At 40.3% G+C, this 24,156-nt stretch overlaps 1 long non-coding RNA gene across 1 annotated transcript in view; it reads left to right on the forward strand.

Annotated features, from left to right (window-relative positions):
• The window catches only part of LOC144579901 (uncharacterized), a 44,379-nt gene that overhangs the window by 11,235 nt on the left and 8,988 nt on the right, over positions 1-24,156 (forward strand). Inside the window, exon 3 of the long non-coding RNA XR_013528543.1 lies at positions 20,240-20,418. This is a non-coding gene — a long non-coding RNA (uncharacterized LOC144579901). The remainder of the gene's footprint in view (positions 1-20,239; positions 20,419-24,156) is intronic.

Below are 24,156 nucleotides of genomic sequence, written 5' to 3' on the forward strand. Positions count from 1 at the left end.
GATGGGTGACATACACTTATGTCATTTAATTATAAATAGAATGATTTTCTTTAGAGAGTTTAACATACTGTAAAAGTACAATTTTCAAAAAGTTAAGGACATAACTCTTGTACAAATTTAGAGTGAACACATGTCAAATACGTTATTTAATTCATTAAGGAGGGAATTTGTAAGATGGTAACTCTGGTGCAAAAATATTGGAGGAACTGGGTGTTCCTTGGCAACAAAAAATAAAAAGAGAATGAGATTACTAGATAAGATACAAAACTCGTTAATGTCTTACAGGGCAATAAAATGAAAATCTTTTAGTAACTTCTCTCTCAGACAGAAGTCATTTGCATCTCTGCCAGACAAAAATGTCTACAAGTTAGCATGTAATTTCATGAAGTCTGAGACCTGTAAACGTTAATTGAAAAGGGATCAAACAAAGATACAGCTCCCTAGATAATTGAATACTCATTGATGGATTTCTTAAACAACTCATTGCATGATATTAAAAGGTCATGGTTTCTCTCTTGGTCTTATTTCCAAATTTTGGTTGATTATTTTTCTTATCAATACACTAGGAAATCTATCATAATAGTGTCAAGTCCTTCAACAGAAAGTGATTTCAGGTTTTATGGGGCCTGGAGTGTTTTTTTTTTTACAATATTAGAGTTTCTTTGAAAAAAAATACAAAAATATTTTACTTTTGCAAATTTTATAAAAATATGTCATCATGAAAACATGTAAATTTATATCCTCCAAGGGAATTGGAAGGATTTCATTTAACCAAGTGTCTTTAGCTCTGAGTTAGTGTATAGTTAGTGTATAGTGTGAATGAACACAGTTGTGTTCATTCTTTTGCATGCTGCTGATAAAGACATATCCAAGACTGGGTAATTTATAAAGAAAAAGAGGTTTAATGGACTCAATTCCACGTGGCTGCATCACCAGTGGAGGGTGTCCAGATTCTTGGCATCTTGAACAAAGAATTGGACAAAATGCACAAAGCAAGGAAGTAATGAAGGGATTTATTGTAAATGAAATTACACTCCACAGTGTGGGAGTGGCCAGAGCATGGAGGTCAGGGCCTGGATACAGAATCTTCTCGAGTCCAAATACCCTCAACAGGTTTCCCCTTGGCCACTTGGTGGTCACCTCATGTAAATGAAGTGGTGGCCTGCAATCAGTCTGATTGGTTGCTTTTTGCAACCTACTTTTCAGGCTGAAGTGTAGTTACAAAGGTAATACTCCTGTGCAAACATCTGATTGGCTGCAAAAACCAACCAATCAGAGCTACAGAGTTGCACTTTTAGGCAAAGGAAGACTGCTGACAATCAGTCTGACTAGTTGCAGACAGTCAGTTTCCTATCTGCCCTGTAGAAAAGGTGGGAGTTTGTAAAGGGAGCAGCCTCTGGTCCTTTTGTTACTTAGGCTTGGAAAGTTAGGGTTTTCCTTTCAATTTAGTTCTCAGAAGTCGGTGTGAAATGACCTTATTTTCCCTGCCTCTAGATGCTGTTCTCCTGCCTCAGCTAGGGAGGCCTCACAATCATGACAGAAGGTGAAAGGCACATCTTACATTGCGACACACAAGGGATAACGAGAGCCAAGTGAAAAAGGTTTCCCCTTATAAAACCATCAGATCTCATGAGACTTATTCACTAACGTGGGAACAGTATGGGGAAAACTACCCCCATCATTCAATTATCTTCCACCACTGGGTCCCTCCCACAACACATGGGAATTACGGGAGCTATAATTCAAAATGAGATTTGGGTGGGGACACAGACAAATCATATCAGTAACAAACCTAACTACTTATAATTTTTTGAATTATCTAATATTCTGTATTAAGATCATTCTGCTCACTGTTCCAGAGGTGATTTGGTTGAATGAGTTCCCTACATTCTTACGAATTGTCTTCAAAATCTTATACCAGAAAATATGTGCTGGCATTAAATTTTTACTAGTTAAGAAGGTATTAAAGGCTAATGTGAACAAACTAATATGTGTTCAGTCTATATTTGACAAACTCAACTTTGTTAACAAATGTGTGTTCTTGACAGATTCTCTTCTGTCCCCACTCACTGAAGAGGCTCTGCCTTCACCAGCTCAGTTTCTTCCCAGCCCTCAACCTTCAAAGCAAGTTCTGCCTGGTATTTACCAGACTAGTTTTCCACTTTCTAGCTCCCTTTTTCCCTCCCTTTCTCCCTCCCTCCTTCCCTTCTTCCCTTCCCTTCCCTTCCCCTCTTCCTCCCTTCCTTCCTTTCTTCCTTTTTCTTGATACAGGGTCACACTGTATTGCCCAAGCTGGCCTTGAGATCCTGGGTTCACTCCTGGGCTCAAGTGACCCTCCCCCCAGCCTCTTGAGTAGCTGCGACAATAGGCATATGCACTACCACAACCTGCTTTACCTTTTTTGGATGCTGACTTGAGGTATGGGGGAAAATTAACCGAGGAAAGAAAGGAAATGCAAGCAGACTATTAGAGTGGTACAGAGCATTTATTATATGCTGGGCACTGTTCTAAGAGCTCTGAATGTATTAACCTACCAGAGGCAGGCACTGCTACTATTCTTATATTATAGAGGAGGAAACAAAATGAATAGATAACTTGCTCAGGTAGAGCCAAAACCCATGTTTCCATCTCAGAGCAAAATCACATTCAAAGAAACACGAAGAGTTTGTGTTTTTCTATGTAGGGCCTTTGAAAAATGTAGTCTAAACACAGTGTTTATATCTACTCTTATTAAAATCCTTTGGCTTTTTTAAATTCTGTAATTCCCTTTGCATTGGGTCAAATGACAAAAATCCAGCTGAAACTTTCTCAAGCTAGAAGGGGCTCTCTTGAGGCTCTTGTAACTGGGGTGTTCTCCTTTCAGGCATGGCTGGATCCAGGGCCTTTAGTGATGCCATCAGAATTCTGAGTGTTTGTCTCCCCACCTCTTGGCTCTGCTTTCCTCTGTGTAATGGCTTTGTTCTACAGGCAGTTTCTCCCATACCGCTGAGGAAATTGCTCCCAACAATCCCAGGCTCACACAATCCCTACAACTAGAAATCCCAGAGTAAAATAGCCACCTCCTCTCTCCCAGTGTCCATAGAGCATGCCATAGGTAAGGCCAGTGTTCCAGATGATGGAGACTGCTGGTTAGTCTCCAGTGTTCCAGATGATGGAGACTGCTGGTTAGTCTCCAGTGTTCCAGATGATGGGCCACAGAGCGGGTGGAGAAGGTCATGGGGGAACTTCGTTTTTCCAGGACCACATGCAGTGTGAGAAGCATAGTCCCCAATATGGAGAAAGAGCATGTTGTTACCTGCTGAAGGGGAAAGGATACCAATCAGGTGAAATCAGTAGACATCCATGACACTCTGAAACACTGCTCTCGCTCCCTGCTGATTCAAATTTTCGTCTCTTTCATGCCATTTAGAAACTATGGTCTCACGCCCCAACATCTCTGCATGAATTCTACCCAGAACTCTCAAGAGATTATATTTCTGCATTGACTCTTCTCTCCCACAGCCTCCTTCTGATTTAGACTTGCATGCCAATCATTTACATTTTAATGTGGTTTTTCTCACTAATGCATGACATAGTGCATTAACACACTAATGCAGTTTCCCCATAATATTTGAACTTGAAGCCTAATTAAAGCATTTATCCCTAGCTTAAATTAATTTTAGCATAGGCAAACAGGGAAGCTGCAACTTCCCTGCAACCTGTGAAAATCCGGCAGATGGGCAGTTTTTTCTTTGCAAGCTGTTGTCACAGAGTTCACTGACCACACACCAGTTCATCGAGGCAGAAGAACAGAATCTGCCTGCAGCCCGTACACAAAGAATTCTTTCCATAAACAGTCATAGTTTCTTTTAGACCTGGGACACATGAACAGACGCTTCTGCTCAAGGAGATTTACTAGAAGCTCAAAATGTTCTTACCTTCTCTGGTTACCCAAACCAAATAGTTGACCCAACCACATTTCATCTGACATCACCATATCTGAATAGCCCTCTTATTCTTGCACAATTCTTTTTCTTTATACTTCCTTTCTCAGTCTCAGCAAAAACACATTGTAACCCCTCACTCTTACTCGTTTTTGACCTCTTACTGCCTCTTCTTTTATCTGCTGCATAACTCTTTGGATTGAGAGCTGCCTACAGCAGTAAAGGAAGCAAGAATTATGTTGGCTGGATGATGGAGTGGCATCCCAGATGCTACAAACAGTGGGAATAAATGGAAGGCGACATTTCGTCTCCAGCACTGGGTGGAGGAGGCTATTATTAAATCAACGAACAGCTCATGCCTAGAGCAGCAGCTGTGAGATCTCCTCTGCTGGGCCAACCTTTGGTTTTTAAATACATTCTGCCCACGGGTGGCCCAATGTTTTCTCTAAATTGTTTCTCATCAACAAATGAGCTCACCCCTAGCCCCTGGGGGTGGCGGCAAAGCATTGCAAGGTCTGTCCCTACCCTGCAAGCACAAGAAAAGTGTGGTATTTCTAGTGGAGAGAAGTGCTTTTTGCGTGCCTGCGTTTCTTCCACATTCTTCTGGTTGAGTTGGCATTGATTCATATAACAAACTTCTTCTCCAAGGAAAAGGCTTTGCTAATATAAGAACACTAAATAATACACACGTCACCTGACTTTATTTTCTTCATTCTGTTGGTGACATTGGTCCCTATGGGCCAGTAATCAATAGCAGTTTGCTATTTCTGTGCTGTAAAACACTTTGCTATAAAATGCTGCTTTCCCCTCCTGTGTTCCTTAGGGCAACATTTCTCTGTCAACCAGTACCATTATATATAGCTGGGGTCTCAAGGATAACTGGGGCTGTCTTGCCAGTAAAATTCAAGCATGTCTGGGTACCTCTGGAACACTGTAGACCGATAAAAGGAGCCCATTTGGAGGTTCATTTGCATGAGTGTCCAAGAAATTTATGGGAGGAAACTCCTACAAGAAGAAAGGATTCGTGTATGTGCACAAATGTGAGTGAAGGGGTGATTTTGAGTATGATGGGGAGTGCAGGGCTCACACTGCCGCATGGATCCCCCTTCCTGCTGCCCCCACCCTTAGCTTTCCCCTGTACCTTCTTCCCACAGTTCTCTGGCTAGGGTCGGGCAGGAAGGTTGAGATACAAAAATAAAGGAGAGGTGTTTCACTAACAGCTCTGTGAGGCTGTAAAAGCAGAGAGATTCAGACTCCTATGGCCCATGTTACAGAACACAACACAAATGGAAAACAGTGTGTTATCCCCATTTTATAGCGGCCAACCTGTCAGCTCAACATTGCCATCCAGAGCAGCAGAGCACCAAAGCCACCCAGCACAGACCCAGTGCTATCTGAGTGGGGAAGGTAGCGGATCACAGGAAACATGTACAAAGCTGTGGAGACAGGTTATGCTCAGGCCTCACCAAGGCTGCCATCTCCCTGCGCTCTTTGGGAATAATTTGGTTGAGGGGCAGGGGTAACAGGAAGGATGTATAGCTAGAGTTGCTGAAATTGTGCCTACATGCTGAGTAATAAAAAATCACTTTGTTACTATTTCTGTGACATGTTTCCCCAGGTTTGATGTGTGGAGATGAAATTCAGTTATGATAAAAATGCGTTTATTCAGTTGTCGGTGCGGTTTTTTTTTCCAAAATATAATTTTGATTCTAAGTCACTCAATTTTCTAGTTCTTAAATGAACTGACATTTGGAATTAGTCTGATTTTTTATTGGTTCTGTAATATACACTGTTTTTAAGAGGCTCCTGAAAGCAAGGCAACCCAAGGAAGGCCAAGCAATTATAATATTGGATTTGAATTACAAACACACTTTCAGTGGGACAAAGAGCAGGCCATATCCTTCACCAGTCTTCTACTGGGTGTCCCTATTTTAAGACTGTAATTTGGATGACTGCAATTATTTGCATTTTTATTACTAATTGCTCTTGCCATTGGTGCAACCAGCCACTTCTGGGTGCAATTACCCCCTCATGGGAGCAATTATATATAAAAACAATTCTGCACGTGCAGCTCATTGTGACAAAACAAAAGGAGGCCGAGGAGAACAATTTGGCTCATCAAGTCCTATCTCCAACTTCATCCATAGAAACCTATGCCAGCTATAAGGTAGAACAGCAGGGATAGGAAAGTAGCACCTATCCTGGGATATGCAGGCTGGAGCAGTCCTTCTGCTGTCTACAAACATATTTTAGAGTATTAGATTGTGGGTTTATTAACTTATTAGAGAAAAGCAACTCATCTTGGCCAGTCGTTGGCCTTTTGCTAAAGTGGGTTCCAGACACCAAATCAAGCCACAGAGCCCTCTAATTAAATACCCGGACTTTCAGCAAATTTTTATGAAATTCTGTGTTTTTACTAAGAGCACTGACACATCCATTCCACTGAATTATAACATACACACCAATCTACCTCCCCTTGTCCCTACCAGACACACCAACTTAACTGCTCCAGCCCTAGGATTGGGAATGATGGTGTAAAATGAGCTGACACATGAGGTCTGAGCACCCGGAGCAGCAGCCCCAATTGCAAAATGCAGCAGGCATTCCACACAAACCATCTTAGGGTTTCCAGGCAGCCCACAGACCAAATTGTCATATTACATCTCATTACCCAATTCAAATTTTAATTAGAAATGGGAAATGGGAGTGCATCCAAGGCTACCATCAGCCTGTATATAGAGGCTGTGTACACAATAACCTCATTGTACCTCAATTTCCTACTCTGTAAAATGGGAATAATAATAGCCCCTGCCTCACAGAGTTGTGACAGTGATTAAAAGAGCCAATTCAAGGAAATACTTAGAGCAGTGCCTAGCACTCCAAAAATGTTAACTAGTTTTATCATTACCTATGCTATTTTGTTGTAATTATTTATTTCTGGATCTGTCTGCTCTTTGAGTTAAAAAAAATTATACAAAACTAGAGATAATCATACAGATTTTAGCATCATAGTCAAGCATTGTTTAATATACAGACCTAAAGGAAAAGTAACTTTGACTTACTATTTTTTTGTTAACTAGAGGCTATATTCTGAAAAGTTAGATGTTTATTTGTGGAAGATCGATAAATCACAAATGATTTTTATCTAGGAGACAGGCAAACTATTTTCTTCCAATCAAAAAGAATAAACCCAAAGACTTAGGGTCCTGGAGGAAGCACATTACCTGTTTTGTACCTAATTTTGCCACCATATTCCAGCATTTTCTTTTTTCCTATTGACTATATTTTCCTTTGCTCCAGCTTTGCCATTTTGCTGTTCCCCTCATTAAAGAATTATATAAATCTTTGACACACACTCACTATATATTTTTCTGAAATACATATTTTTATTTTTTTTAATTTTTTTTTTATGTATGTGCATTTTTTTTTTTTTTTTTTTAGAAGGAGTTTTGTTCTTGTTGCCCAGGCCTGAGTGCAATGGCGTGATCTCAGCTCACTGCCACCTCCACCTTCTGGGTTCAAACAATTCTCCTGCCTCAGCCTCCCAAGTAGCTGGGATTACAGGCACCTACCACCATGCCCAACTAATTTTGTATTTTTAGCAGAGACAGGGTTTCTCCATGTTTGTCAGGCTGATCTTGAACTCCCAACCTCAAGTGATCTGCCTACCTCAGCCTCCCAAAGTGCTGGGTTTACAGGCGTGCGCCACTGTTCCTGACCATGTTTATTTTTTTTTTAAAAAAAAGTATTTGCCAGAAGCCATGCACTCCCTGAAGGTGGAAATCTCTCACAGTTGTCTTTGTATGCTAGTTCAGTGTTTCTCACATTTTAACGTGCATCCAAATCAACTGAGTGTTACCAGCAGTGAATCCATATGGGTCTACAGCAACCTCAGTTCTTGCCTCCTAAGAAGAAAGAATTCTGCTGAGGAGGGATAAGGCAAAAGGAGAGACTGAGGCAAGTTTTAGAGCAGGAATCAAAGTTATTAATAATCAAAAAGCCTTAGAGCAGGAATGAAAGGAAGAGAGTCAAGCAGGCAACTTGAGAGGTCAAGGTCTTGCATTACCTCCCTGATTCTTCCCTTGGGGTGGACTGTCTGCATTGGCAGTGGTCTGCTAACGTTTGGGAGGGAAGCATGTGCAGTCTGTTTCCTGGAGTTGTGCGCATGCTCACTTGAAGCATTCTTCCCTTACCAGTCGAATATCCCTAGAAGGTCTTATACCATTTAAACTCTATCATTTTGCCTCTTAATGCATATGCATCAGCTCACTTGCCCAGTTCCTGAGATCTTATCAGGACGCTGCTGATTACCAGTTTCAGGCTTTTTCTATCTATTGGGAGACTGCCTTTCCCTGGCACTAGATGCGACTGACCAATTGTTATTTTGGAGAGATAGTTTAACAACTGCCTGACCATCACCTGACGGTTACCTGACATTCCTGGTGGGGGGTGGGCAGGGCCCTCTCCTGCCCTGCACGTGCCTGACTAGCTACCTACTATAACATGAGGATTCACTCAGTCTGGAGAGGCCTACAGTATGAAATTTCTAAAGATGCTGCTGCTTTAGTCCTGAGCACAAAGCCTGGACTTAGAAACTGCAGGTGCTTAGAAATGTCTGTAAACATCCAGCTGTGAGGACAAATGACATGTCTTACTCCTTATTGCTACCTCCTCCAAGATCTTTTATTTCCACAACTTTTATGAGTAATACAGGGGACCTGATTTGGGTGGGGACACAATTAGTAGGGCTTGCTTATCATAATGACTTAGTTAAATGAGAGCTTAATAAGAGAGTGGGGGAAGGTGGGAGGTAGTTCAATAATAGAAAAATACAGTTAGGATGTAAAATCTAAGCCACTTACTGTGGCTATGGTCCCCCCATTGATGTCCCCATTGCAGGACTCTCAGCAGGAAGGTGTCTGACACCAGCAGCATTGCCCAACCTCATTCCGCCAAGGCTGCATGGATCCCCTCTCAGGCAATCTTAGGCTTCAGAGAAGTGAATCATAGTTGGCCTTGTTAGAAATAAACTTTCAGTGCTGCAAAGGAAATAGCACTTGAATATAAATATTCTCAGCAAGGTAATTTACTTCTATGGAAGGATGTGTCTCATGGATGGAGCAATGGTGAGAGCACAGCTGAACAAGGGAGGGGAAGGGATTCTTATCCCTGCTGCAAGTAGCCCTTACTGCTGTGTCATTCCCCTATTGGCTAGGGTTGGACTGCACAGTCTAAGTTAATTCCCATTGGCTCTTTTAAAGAGAGCAGGGGGTACAAGCCAGAGTAGCAGGATGAGCAGTTTCGGCAGGAAAGATGGCTATGGAACAGGTGACTAAAGTTGACTCAGGTCAGAGCAGGTGACCAGGAGTGACTCAGAATGGAACAGGTGACTAGGATGAGTTAGGACTCTTAAGTATGTGAGTTAGGAGAGGGATGTGCAAGGGGAACGTGTGGTTTCAGTGAGAAATAGGTGCAGGTAACCAGGGGAACAGATGTGAACTACTGATTAGAGCTGGCAGGAAGGTTGTTTACTGAAACTAGGGGCAAGGAGATGAAGAGAATGAGGAGGTTAAACTTTAAACTGGAGAGCAAAGAACAAGGAAACTGAACATACTGACATACTGATTCTTTGAAGAGAAACTTGGGACTCACTGTATTTAACAGCCCTAAAAACACAGTAGGGACTTCTAACCTAGGCAGCAGACTTAGTTTCTGGTTTCTGTTATCTCAGGGCATCCTACCTCCATGTGCCTTCATGTATGTAATATTAACAGGCAGTTAACTCTCTACTACTAGAAAAATAAAACAGTCATATAGTCCTTATGTGACTTTAGGCAGAATTATAATTGTCTACCCCAGTGGTTCTCAAACCTGAGGGAACATTAGAATCCGGAGCTTGTATAAAAACATACATATGCCTGGGTCTCACTTCTAGAGAGTCTGCTGTAGTTAGATTGGGCAACACATGAATGATATTCCTCTAAGGCTAAAGAGGAGATTAGCTCATCAGCTGCACTGTCATTGCAGTAAGTGGTAAGTTGTTAGGTGCTGACTTCTTCCATCATTCTCCAACACATTAAGGCAAAGGTGTCTCTAGTCATCTTAGAAGCACTGCAAATTTTCAAATAAAGTAATTTTAATTTTAATTATCTGTACCTTTATAATGTGAATGCATTAGAACTGCTTCTCAGGGGGAAGTGCTAGATGCTGTGAAAAGTCTGATATGAGTGGCGTGAATCCTGGCCATGAGGTGCCACATCCCCAAGCACCTGGCAAAAGGAGGAACAATGTTCCACCTGAGGCTGAAACTAATATAATCCACACACAATGGATAAAATTAAGCAACCAAATGATTGCAAATATGTGATTATAAAGTTTTCTTTGGCTTTTAAATAGAATACTTTTATTATTGAAATAATATATTTCTAAAAATAAAATAAATTACTTTGGAAAGAGTTATACGAGGTAAGAATGTAAAGTTTCCATTTCGGTAGGCTCTCACTCTCCATCGGCCCCCTGCTCCAAGCTCCTCCTTCCTCAAAGGGAGCTTTCATTGAGTCTAGCACATTTCCTTCCAGAGCTCTGCTGCATGTGTACAAACATGTGCTCGTGTGTATGTGTGTGTGTAGCTTTGACTTCTGTTTGCATCCTGTTTCTAAGTCTTCCCTACCATTCTCACTTAAATCTACCCTCATCAGGTTTTCCTTTATCCCAGGCAACTTTATTACAGGCAACTTCAGCAAAGCTCCCATGGTGGTTAAGTCCTATGGAAAATCTCTAGTTGTCACAGTGGCTCACTCCTGACATCATGTACTTCGGTTTTCCTCCTACCTCCTAGATTTGCTTCTCAGTCTCCTCTCCTGTGTTTTCTTTAATCCTCTCTCTGATCTTCACATTTGGAAATACCTTCCCCCCACCCTCCAGTCCTCCAAGCCCTTTCCTGTTCTATCTGCACTTACTCCCTCAGTAATCTCCATCAGTCTCTTGGCTTTAAACACCATGTGTATGCTGATGACACCCAGATTTGTATTTACAGTGTGGATAACGCTCATAAACTTTATGTTTTGGTTTGGTTTTTACATGAATATTTATTTGTATTCATATATCTTTTTTGCCTTCCCAACTTTTATTTTAGGTTCAGGGATACATATGCAGGTTTGTTACATGGGTAAATTACATGTGGTAGGGATTTGGTATGCAAATAATGTTGTCACTCAGATAATGAGCACACAGCACTTGATAGGTAGTTTTTCAATCCTTACTCTCCTCCCACCCTTCACCCTCAAGCGGCTCCAGTATCTTTTGTTGTCTCCTTTGTGTACATGTGTACTTAACATTTAGCTCCCACTTATAAATGAGAACATGCAGTATTTGATTTTTGGGTTCCTGCATTAATTCTCTTAGGATAATGGCCTCCAACTCCATCCATGTTGCTGCGAAGAACATGATCGCTTTCTTTGTTATGACTGCATAGTATTCCAAAGTGTATATGTATCACATTTTCTTTATCTAGTCCACTGTCTATGGGCATCTAGGTTGATTCCATATATTTTTTTGGTGGGGGGAGGCAGGGGGAGTTGTTTTATTAATTTGTTTTTTATTTTTTGCTTTAAATAATTTTTTAAAATTTCAATAGTTTTGGAAGGAACAGGTGGTGTTTGGTTACAGTAATAAGATCTTTAGTGGTAATTTCTGAGATTTTGGTGCACCCATCACCTGAGCAGTGTACACTGTACCCAGTGTGTAGTCTTTTATCCCTTGCCACCCCCAACTGTTTCCCTTGTGTCCCCGAAGTTCAATGTATCATTCTTATACCTTTGTGTCCTCATAGCTTAGCTCCCACATAGGAGTGAGAACATGAAATGTTTGGTTTTTCATTCATGAGTTACTTCACTTAAACTAATAGTCTCCAATTCCATCCAGGTTGCTGTGAATGCCATTATTTCATTCCTTTTTATGACTAAGTAGTATTCCATGTTGTGTGTGTGTGTGTGTGTGTGTGTGTGTGTGTTTATCACATTTTCTTTATTTACTTGTTGATTGATGGACATTTGGGCTGGTTCCATATTTTTGCAATTGTAGATAGTGCTCCATAAACATGCCTGTGCACGTATCTTTTTCGCATAATGACTTATTTTCCTGTGGGAGATACCTAGTAATAGGATTGCTGTATCTAACAGATCTACTTTTAGTTCTTAAGAATCTCCACACTGTTTTCCATAGTAGTTGTACTAATTTACATTTCCACCAGCAGTGTAGAAGTGTTTCCTTTTCACCATATCCATGTCAACATCTATTTTTTTTTTTTTAATTTTTGATTATGGCCATTCTTATAGGAGTGAGGTGGTATGGCATTGTGTTTTGATTTGCATTTCCCTGATAATTAGTGATACTGAGTATTTTTCCATATGCTTATGGGCCATTTGTACATCTTCTTTTGAGAATTGCCTATTCATGTCCTTAGCCCAATTTTTGATGAGATTGTTTGTTTTTTCTTGCTGATTTGTTTGAATTCTTCATAGATTCTGGATATTAGTCTTTTGTTGGGTGTATAGATTATGAAGATTTTCTCTCACTCTTTGGGTTATCTGTTAACTCTGTTGTTTATTTCTTTTGATGTGTAGAAGCTTTTTAGTTTAATTAAGTCCCATCTATTTATCTTTGTTTTTGCTGTATTTGCTTTTGGGTTCTTAGTCTTGAAGTCTTTGCCCAAGCCAATGTCTAGAAGGGTTTTTTCAATGTTGTCTTCTAGAATCTTTATGGTTTCCGGTCTTTAAGTCCTTGATCCATCTTGAGTTGATTTTTTTATAAGGTCAGAGGTGAGGATCCAGTTTTATTCTTCTGCATGTGGCTTGCCAATTGTCCCAGCACCATTTGTTGAATAGGGTATTTATGTTTCTGTTTGCTTTGTCAAAGATCAATTAGCTGTATTAGAGTTTATTTCTGGGTTCTCTATTCTGTTCCTGTGGTCTGTGTGCCTATTTTTATACCAGTACCATGCTGTTTTGGTGATTATAGCCTGACAGCATAGTTTGAAATTAGGTAATGTGACACCTCCAGATTTGTTCTTTCTTCTTAGTCTTGCTTTTGCTATGCGGGCTCTTTTTTGATTCCATATGAATTTTAGGACCTTTTTTTTTCTAGTTCTGAGAAGAATGATGGTGCTATTTTGATGGGAATTTTATTGAATTTGTACATTGCTTTTGGCAGTATGGTCATTTTCATGGTATTGATTCTATCCATGAGCATGGGATGTGTTTCTATTTGCTTGTGTTATCTGATTTCTTTCAGCAGTGTTTTGTAGTTTTCCTTGTAGAGGTCTTTCATGTCTTTGGTTAGGTATATTCCTAAGTATTTTATTTTATTTTGTTTTTTGCAGCTATTGTGAAGGGACTGAGTTGATTTGATTCTTATCTTGGTCACTGTTGGTGTATAGTAGAGCAACTGATTTATGTACATTAATTTTGTATCCTGAAACTTTGCTGAATTCATTTACCTGTTCTAGAAGCTTTTTGGATGAGTCTTTAGGGTTTTTTAGGTATACAGTCATATCATCAGCAAACAGCAATAATTTGATTTCCTCTTTACTGATTTGGATGCCTTTTCTTTCTTTCTCTTGTCTGATTGTTCTGGCTACCACTCCTGTGTTGAATAGACGTGGGAAAAGTGGGCATATTTGTCTTGTTCCATTCCTTGGAGGAATGCTTTCAACTTTTCCCTATTTGGTATAATATTGGCTGTGAGTTTGTCATACATGGCTTTTACTATGTTAAGGTATGTCCCTTCTATGCCAATTTTGCTGAGGTTTTTAATCATAAAGGATACTGGATTTTGTCAAATATTTTTTCTGCATCTGTTAAGATGATTATGTGATTTTTGTTTTTAATTCTGTTTATGTGGTGTATCACATTCGTTGACTTACATATGTTAAACCATCCCTGTGTCCCTCACATAAAGCCCACTTGATCATGGTGGATTATCTTTTTGATATGCTGTTAGATTTAGTTCACTTGCATTTTGTTGAGGATTTTTGCATCTATGTTCATCTGGGATAGTGGTCTGTAGTTTTCTTTTTTTGTTACATCCTTCCCTTGTTTTAATATTAGGGTGATACTGGCTTCATAGAATAATTTAGGGATGAGTCCCTTTTCTCTGTCTTTTGGAATAGTGTCAATAGGATCGGTACCAATTCTTCTTTGAATGTCTGATAGAATTCAATTGTGAATCCATCTGGTCCTGGACATTTTTTGTTGGCAGTTTTTTATTACCATTTCAATCTCCCTGCTTGCTATTGGTCTGTTCAGACATTCTGTGTCTTCCTGGTTTAATCTAGGAGAGTTGTATGTTTCCAGGAATTTATCTATCTCCTCTAAGTTCTAGTTTGTTTGCATAAAGGTGTTCATAGTAGCCCTGAATAATTTTTTGTATTTCTGTGCTTTCAGTAATAATATCTCCCATTCTGTTTCTAATTGAGCTTATTTGGATCTTCTCCCTTCTTTGTTAACCTCACTAATGGTCTATCAGTTTTATCTAACTTTTCAAAGAATGAGATTTTTGTTTCATTTATCCCCCCATCCCCACCCAATTTCATTTAGTTCTGCTCTAATCTTTGTTGTTTCTTCTCTTCTGCTGGGTTTGGGTTTGAATTGTTCTTATTTCTCCAGTTCCATGAGGTTTGGCCTTATGTTGTCTATTTGTGCTCTTTCAGACTTTTTGATGTTGGCATTTAATGAACTTTTCTCTTAGCACTGCTTTTGCTGTATCCCAGAGGTTTTAATATGTTGTGTCACTATTATCATTCAGTTCAAAGAGTTTTTAAATTTCCATCTTTCATTGTTGACTGAACATTCAGCAACAGGTTATTTAATTTCCACATATTTGCATGGTTTTGAGGGTTTCTTCTGGAGTTGATTTCCAATTTTATTCCATTGTGGTCTGAGAGAGTACTTGATATAGTTTTGATTTTCTTAAATTTACTGAGACTTGTTTTGTGGCCTATTATATGATCTATCTTGGAAAATGTTCCATGTGTTGATGAATAGAATGTATATTTTAGGGCTGGGTGCAGTGGCTCATGCCTGTAATTCCAGCACTTTGGGAGGCCAAGGTGTGTGGACCACCTGAGGTCAGGAGTTCAAGACCAGCCTGGCCAACATAGTGAAACCCTATCTCCACTTGATCTTAGCTAAAAGACCGAGAAGTGATTGAAACTCCATCTCTACCAAAAAAAAAAGTTAGCCAAGAGTGGTGGCAGCACCTTTTATTCCCAGCTACTTGGGAGGCCAACGCAGGAGAATTCCTTGAACCCAGGAGGTGGAGGTTGCAGCAGTGAGCCAGAGCTGAGATCATGCCATTGCACTCCAGCCTGGGTGAAAGAAGGAGGCTCTGTCTCAAAAAAAAAAAAAAAAAGTATATTCTTCAGTTGGTAAGTAGACTGTTCTGTAAATATCTGTTAAGTCCATTTGTTGCAGGGTACAGTTTAGGTTTAGGTTCATTGTTTCTTTGTTGACTTTCTGTCTTGATGACCTGTCTATTGCAGTCAGTGAAGTATAGTCCTCCATTATTGTGCTACCATCTATCTCATTTCTTAGATATAGTAGCAATTGCTTTATAAATTTGGGAGCTCCAGTGTTTGGTGCATATATATTTAGTATTGTGATATTTGCCCATTGGGCTAGTTATTTTATCATTATATGATGTCCCACTTTGTCTTTTAAAGTTTGTTTTGTCTAAGAATAGCTCCTCCTGCTTGCTTTTGGTATCCCTTTGCATGAAATATGTTTTTCCACCCCTTTGCCTTAAGTTTATATGAGTCCTTATGTGTTAGGTGAGTCTCCTGAATATGGTAGAAACTTGGCTGGCGAATTCTTATTCATTCTGCCATTCTGTATCTTTTAAGTGGAGCATTTAGGCCATTTACATTCAATGTTAATATTGACATGTAAGTTACTATTCTATTCATTGTGCTATTTGTTGCCTGAATATTTTGGGTGTTTTTCATTGTGTTATTGTTATATAAGTCCTGTGAGATTTATGCTCTAAGGAGGTTCTATTTTGGTGTATTTCAAGGATTTGTTTCAAGATTTAGAGCTCCTTTAGTATTTCTTGTAGTGCTGTCTTGGTAGTGCCAAATTCTCTCAGCATTTGTTTATTTGGAAAAGACTGTATCTTTCCTTCATTTGTGAAGCTTAGTTTTGCTGGATACAAAATTCTTGGCTGATAATTGTTTTGTTTAAGGAGGCTAAAAATAGTTCCCCATCCCTTCTAGCTGGTAGGGTTTCTGTTAAGAAATCTGCTGCTAATGTGATAGGTTTTCCTTTACAGGTCACCTGATCCTTTTGCTTCACAGCTCGTAAGATTCTTTCCTTTGTCTTAACTTCAGATAACCTGATGATTATGTGCCCAGGCAATGATCTTTTTGTGATGAATTTTGCAGGTGTTCTTTGAGCTTCTTGTATTTGGATGTCTAGATCTCTAGCAGAGCCAGGGAAGTTTTCCTTGATTATTACCTCAAATATGTTTTCTAAACTTTTAGATTTCTCTTCTTCCTCTGGAACACCAGTTATTCTTAGGGTTGGATGTTTAACATAGTCTCAAACTTCTTGGAGACTTTGTTCATTTAAAAAAATTATTTTCTCTTTGTCTTGGATGGATTGTGTTAATTCAAAAGCCTTGTCTTGGAGCTCTGGAATTGTTTCTTCTGCTTGTTTGATTTGATTGTTGAGACTTTGCAGTGCATTTTGCATTTCACTAAATGTGTCCTTGATTTCCATAAGTTGTGATTGTTTTTTATTTATGCTATTTATTTTACTGAAGAATTTTCCTTTTGTATCCTGTATCATGTTTTTGATTTCTTTAAGTTGGATTTTACCAACTTCTGGGAAGCAGAATTTTTCTGGTGCCTCTGTTATTAGCTTAATTTTGAATTCTTTTTCTGGCAATTCAGAGATTCTGTCTTGATTTGGATCCATTGCTGGTGAGCTGGTATGACCTTTTAGGGGTGTTAAAGAACCATGTTTTGTCATTCTACCGGAAGTGTGTTTCTGGTTTCTTCTCATTTGAGTAGACTATGTCAGAGGGAAGATCTGGGATTCAAGGGCTGCTCTTCAGATTCTTTTGTCCCACGGGGTGCTCCCTTGATGTGGTGTTCTTTCCCTTTCTCTAGAAATGTAGCTTCCAGAGAGCTAAACTGTAGTGGTTGTTTTCGGTTGTTTTGCTCTTCTGAGTCTCACCACCCAGCAGAGCTACTGGGCTCCAGGCTGGTACTGCAAAGAGTCCTGTGATGTGATCTGTTTTCAGGTCTTGCAAGCATGGATACCAGCACCTGCTCCAGTGGAGGTAGCAAGAGATCGAAGTGGACTCTGTGAGGGTCTTTGATTGTGTTTTTGTTTAGTGCACTGGTTTTGTGTTAGTTAACCTCTAGCCAGGAGGTGACACTTTCAAGATTGTATCAGCTGCGGCCCTATAAGGAGGATGCAAACTTGCCCTAGGGAGACCTGGTTAAGTGTTCAGGTTTCTCTGCAGTGGGCAAGGTCATAGAGCTCTCAAGAGATTATGACCTTTGTCTTCAGTTACCAGGGCAGGTAGAGAAAGACTACCAGGTGGGGACAGGGATAGGCATGCCTCAATTCAGCCTTTCCTGGGGCGGGGTTTGCTGCAGTGGCTGTGGGGAATGGGGATGTGGCTCCCAGTCCAATGGAATTATATTCCCTGGGGGATTATGGCTGCTTCTGCTGAGTCATACAGGTTGCCAGGGAAGTGGGGGAAAACTGGCAGTCATGGGCCTCACCCTGCTCCCACTCAACCCACAGTCCTAAAGGCTGGTCTCCTTCCCACCATGCCCCACCAACAGCACCAAGTCTATTTCCAGGCAGCCAGTGACCAGGGCTGAGAACTTGCCCCAGACCACAAGCCTTCCTGCTAAGAAAACAAGCAGACTCACAGATTTTCATCATCTCAGGGAGCCTGCAGCAGTGATCCACTTTCTTCAAACTGTCTGTAGATTATCTCGGCTTTCCTGGTATGTTCCTGTGGTAGTTCTAACAGCAAAAAAGCTCATGATGTGAGTCTCCTCCACATGCCACTCTGTTTATATGAGTGGGAGCTGCAAGCTAGTCCTCCCTCCTATCCGCCATCTTAATCCTCGTTTGGGCTGATTCCATGTCTTTGTTATTAGTGAATAGCACTGTGATGAACATACATGTTCATGTGTCTTTATGGTAGAACAATTTATATTCCTTTGAGTATATAACCAATAATGGGATTGCTGGGTCAAATGGTAGTTCTGTTTAAGTTCTTTGAGAAATCTCCAGATTGCCTTCCACAGTGACTGAACTAATTTTCATTCCCACCAGCAGTGTCTAAGATTTCCTTTTCTTTGCAACCTTGCCAGCATGTTATTTTTTGACTTTTTATTAATAGCTATTGTGACTGGTGTGAGATGGTGTCTCATTGTGGGTTTGATTTGCATTTCTCTAATGATTAGTGGTATTGAGCATTTTTTTATATGCTTGGAAATGTGAATGTGTTCTTTTGAGAACAAGTATCTGCTCATGTCCTTTGCCCATTTTTTAATGGAGTTATTTGTTTTTTGTTTATTGATTTAAGTTCCTTACAGATTCTGGACATTGGATCTTTTTCAGATGCGTAGTTTGCAAATATTTTCTCCCATTCTGTAGGTTGTCTGTTTATTCTGTTGCTAGTTTCTTTTACTGTGCAGAAGCTCTTGGTTTAATTAAGTCCCACTTATCAACTTTTTTGTTTTTGTTGCAGTTGCTTTTAGAGTGTTTATCATGAAATCTTTGCCAGGGGCTATGTCCAGAATGGTATTTTCTAGGTTTTCTTCTAGTTTTTTTTTTAATAGTTTTAGGTTTTATATTTAAATCATGTGTCTTTGTCTAAGTATGTATGAGTTGTAAATTCTTAACGCGGAATTACGAATGAGAATGTGGCCAGGCATGGTGGCTCATGCCTGTAATCCCAGCACTTTGGGAGGCCAAAGCAGGCGAATCACTTGAGGTCAGGGGTTTGAGACCAGCTGGGCCAACATGGTAAAACCCATCTCTACTAAAAATGCAAAAATTAGCCAGTTGGGGTGGGTGGTGCACGTTTGTAATTCCAGCTACTCAGGAGGCTAAGGCACAAGAATTGCTTGAACCTGGGAGACAGAGGTTGCAGTGAACTGAGATCACACCACTCTGCTCCAGTCTGAGTGACAGAATGAGACTCCATCTCAAAAAAATAAAAATAAATAATAATAATGAGAATGTTCTAGAATACCCAGGACTGCAATCAAGGTGACCTAAGTTTAATTTCTGGGAAGCAGAATTGAAAGTAATTGAATTTAGTGAATGAAAACTGAATCAATTTTATCATGAGATGGTGAGAGTGATGTATAGAAAAAGAAAACCCAATGAGCAAAAAATGTACATTGTTATCCAGCACGCTCAGTCAGTCTGAAAATATTTATTGAATGTCTATGATAGAGCTGACATATGCAAAGTAATGAGACATTGCCTCAGACAAACAGGAATTCAGCCCTAGAAAGTTTCTTTCTCTGAGGAGGCACTGCTACTCCATTGCTCCTATCCATGGCCTTGATCAGATTCCATTTTCACTGAGCAACTTCAGGCTTATGCCCTGATCCTGTACATTATACATTAGTCTTTCAAGTATTTCAAAGAATGTCTCTCAATAAAACAACCACTTTCAGAATCATAATTGCAACATTAGTGTTTACTTTTCCCCTGACACCCACTAAACACTTTATAATCTAATTTAGCCTTGGCAGTTATTCTCTGTGGTACAGAGTATCTCCATGTTCTGGATGAGGAAACTGAGGCTCAGCAAGATTAGGTAAATTGTCCGAGATCACATTGCTCCACATAGTGGCAGAGTGAAGATAAGGACACAGTTCTGAGTCCAGAGCCTGTGGTCATAATCCCTGAGCTATCCTGAGTCTAGGATTCTGGCTTAGACAATTGGTTCTTCAGGGATCAGTTGAAACAAATCAGTGCTTTTCTGCTGGTCAACTTCGTGTGACCTGATAAAGCCTAATTGTTGCCTAGCAAGGCTGAATAGCGGCCTTAATGCAAGGTTACACAAATTCATGGCACCATAGTGAAAGGCTTAGCTTGGGAGCCAGTGCACATCCCAAAAGGACATCTGTCTCACTTTTGCCCTTCTAATCCCAAAAGAGATAAATAGCAACAAGGACCACAGCGTTTAGGTAACAGAAAAAATGGCCCATGTGTGAAAGACATTGTATTCTGCCTGAGAGGTTTTCTTCCATGTCACTGCTGCTCATTCTTTACCAGGAACCATGCTACTGACTTCGAAGGAATAAAGGAGAATTCATCCTGAAAACCGCTCTGCATCAGCACCTCCGTCAGTGAAGAGGATGCCTTTGGATCACACCCATTTTTATCCAGAAGATTTCTTCCAGTGTCCAAAACAGTAAAGAGGGCACAGATGAGGCGGGAAGACATTTTGCGAAGTAAGACATAACACTATGAAAAATGGCATTAAATGCCAACAAAATAATGTCAAATACATACACCAATTTGGAAAGGCGAAGGTGGAGGAGGAGAAAATAACAGAAGAATAACTAAAATACAGAAGACAAGTATAAACAAGCAATGAAAAATTAAGAGTGGTTACTATGTGTTGGTCCCAAGTGCCAGGTACTTTATTGCACTGTGTTAGATCATTCTCAAAAGGGCCCAATGAGGTGGGACTCTCAGATGAGGTCTCTCTCCTGTAGTGGCTGCTGAATCAGGATTTTTCCCCACTTGGCCAACTTTACAGAACTTCCAATTTTGATGCTGGGGAGGGGACAGGGCACCATGTACCTGAGGCTGGCTGCTACTAGAGGGATGTAGTGGACCCTGGGCCCCTTGAGGATAGCACAGCCTCAAGAAGAGGAATGAATGAGCCCAGGGAAAACAACCAGATGAGGAAACACCCACACTGGACTATGAGTAAATAAGAAATACATTTTTGTTCATTCATTTACTTATGTATTAATTCATTCAACAGCCACTTACATAGTACTGTGTTCCAGGCACTATTCTAAGGGCTTCATAAATATTAGCTCCTTAAATACACAAAACAGCAACTGGGCACAGTGGCTCACACCTGTAATCCCAGCACTTTGGGAGGCTGAGGCAGGCGGATCATGAGGTCAGGAGATCAAGACCGACCTGGCTAACACGGTGAAACCCTATCTCTACTAAAAATACAAAAAATCAGCCAGGCATGGTGGCAAGCACCTGTGATCCCAGCTACTCGGGAGGCTGAGGCAGGAGAATCGCTTGAACCTGGGAGGTGGAGGTTGCAGTTAGCTCAGATTGATCACACCACTGCACTCCAGCCTGGCAACAGAGCAAGACTCCGTCTCAAAAATAATAATAAAATAAAATAAAATACACAAAACAGCATTGCGAGGCACATGCTAATATTATCCCCACTTTACAGATTAGGAGACTGACACAAGAAAAGGCTAAATAACTTCCCAAGGCTCAAATATCTTATGAGGCTATTAATCAGGAGTTGTATTCATTATAGCAGTGAGGTTACCCTAACTAATACAATGTCACTGTGCAGATATTTTCTATTCAGACTTAAAAGACTGATTTTGCCAAGGAGTTTGCAAAGCCTGGAAGAGTAGCTTTAAAGACATTGAAAGTGAGGTTCAAACAGCCTGATGCAGTGGCTCACGCCTGTAATCCCAGCACTTTGGGAGGCGGAGGCAGGTGAATCACGAGGTCAAGAGATCAAGACTATCCTGGTCAACATGGTGAAACCCCGTCTCTACTAAAAATACAAAAAATTAGCTGGGCATGGTGGCGCCTGCCTGTAATCCCAGCTACTCAGGAGGCTGAGGCAGGAGAATTGCCTGAACCCAGGAGGCGGAGGTTGCAGTGAGCCGAGATTGTGCCATTGCACTCCAGCCTGGGTAACAAGAGTGAAACTCCATCTCAAAAAAAAAGAAAGTGAGGTTCAAAGGACATCTCATATTTTGTTGTGGCTTCATTCAAAACATTTATGGCAATGATGAGTTTATTTGGATGGTATGGGAGGGAATAATATTACATTAATGATTTTTGATGGCATCTGTACAATTTTATCTAAAAAATCTCTTGTGAAATTCACAGTCTAAATGAATAGGTTTATCATTTGGGTTCTGATGCCTGTGTTCTCATCTGCTAAATGAAGGGTAGAGATGAATGAGCTGGGAAGTACCTTATAGCATCAACATTCTAGGCTGGCTCAACGTGGGAAATTTAACTTAAAGTAGGAGTAATTGCTTTTCACAAACAGTTCAAGACTTAAGGCTAAATAGAGCCTCTCACCCATCTTAACTCTGAGGTTGGAGCAGAAGTCATGAAGTGTCTGTGTAAGAATGTGAGCAAATTTATAAACACCAGCTAATGTAAAAGGATTCTAACTACACTTTAATTTGGCTCTCATTTTTAAAAAATCATTAATATTGTATGACTCTACCATAAATAACATGATTAATTGAAGGGTTTTTTTGTTGTTGTTGTTATGTTTTGTTTTGTTTTGGATGCAAACTAGAGTACTGCTAGATCCTGGAAAGGTTTCTAAGAGAAAACACATCAGCTCAATTTGACTTCCTCTTCCTTCTGCACCCCTTTGTTCTCTGTCCTTTGAACTCCTCCTCATTAGAGCCCCTGGCTCTCTAATTTCCGCAGTCCCACAATTTGACATTGACTTCACCTTTCCTTTTGACAGGGCCTGCTGCTTTATCTTTTCTTTTTTCTAACTTTGCAAAGATAAAATCTTATTTCTCAATGAAAACTGAGACTCAGATGCAAGGTATACCCAAGGATTGACTTAATTGTTAAAGAAGAACAGTGATGGGTCAGGTTAGTGAGCTAACCCAGATCCAACTTTAAATCTGGGGTAATAATCGTCCTTTTTCAAACTCAGAACTGAATCATTACTTTTTGCAGGCTTTGTGAAACTCAATCAAGCATGCAGCAGGGTATGTGAAAGGCAGTATTTACAAAAATCAGTCGTACCAGCCTGCATTTCACTGGCTTGAACCTAACCAAGCTGGAACAACCTCAGGTGTCACTAGAAACTAAAATATAAGCAGCAAATTTTAAACTTCTGCTCCATTTAGGGTTAAAGTAGCAACTGCAATTAATTTTATCAATTAGACTGAGTAGTCTTTAAAACCAGCTTGAGAATTTGATTTTACCCTTCAGATAATTGGGTTCTTATTTATTCCATAAGCTAAAGTTAGACACTAAATCTAATATTCTCTCTCTCTCTGTTCCCTCAGCTCTGTCTCCTCACCTCCTTTACACTGGTCCTTTCCTCCTCTTTATCCCTCCCTCCCCTGTCCTCCCTCTTCTCTTTCCTTTACGTTTGGTTGATGGTGGGGGAATGTCCTCCAAGGCTCAGTCTTCTTACCATTTCTCCATTGAAGGGTCCAATCCAGTCTCATGAATTCACCTTTCTTAGCTCTGTCTATGATTTCTGTTTTGGGTCTCTAGTTCTATCGTTTTACCTAAATTCCAGGTCTACATGACACATTTGCATGAATGTTGTAGCTTGTCTCCAAGAATCACTTCCTTCTGTTAGTGGATTTGATCCCTTCAGCCCCTTGAATCTGGGCTGATGTGTGACTGTTTTAACCTGTAGGATATAGTGATGCTATGACACTTCTAAGGCTAGGTTTTTTTAAAAATTGCATTTCAGGTTTTGGGGTGCCTGTGAAGAACATGTAAGATTGTTGCATAGGTACACACATGGCAGTGTGGTTTGCTGCCTTCCTCCCCATCACCTATATCTGTCATTTCTCCCCATGTTGTCCCTTCCCAACTCCCCACCCCCTGCTATCCTTCCCCTATTTTCCCCCCAACAAACCCCAGTGTGTGATGCTCCCCTCCCTGTGTCCATGTGTTCTCATTGTTCCATACCTGTCTATGAGTGAGAACATGTGGTGTTTGATTTTCTGTTCTTGTGTCGGTTTGCTGAGAATGATGGTTTCCAGGTCCATTCATGTCCCTACAAAGGACATGAACTCATCGTTTCTTATGGCTGCATAGTATTCCATGGTGTATATGTGCCACATTTTCCCTGTCCAGTCTATCAACGATGGGCATTTGGGTTGGTTCCAAGTCTTTGCTATTATAAACAGTGCTGCAATGAACATTCATGTGCATGTGTCCTTATAATAGAACGATTTATAATCTTTGGA

Source organism: Callithrix jacchus, chromosome 17 (genome assembly GCF_049354715.1).
Source record: "Callithrix jacchus isolate 240 chromosome 17, calJac240_pri, whole genome shotgun sequence".
Lineage (NCBI taxonomy): Eukaryota > Metazoa > Chordata > Mammalia > Primates > Cebidae > Callithrix > Callithrix jacchus.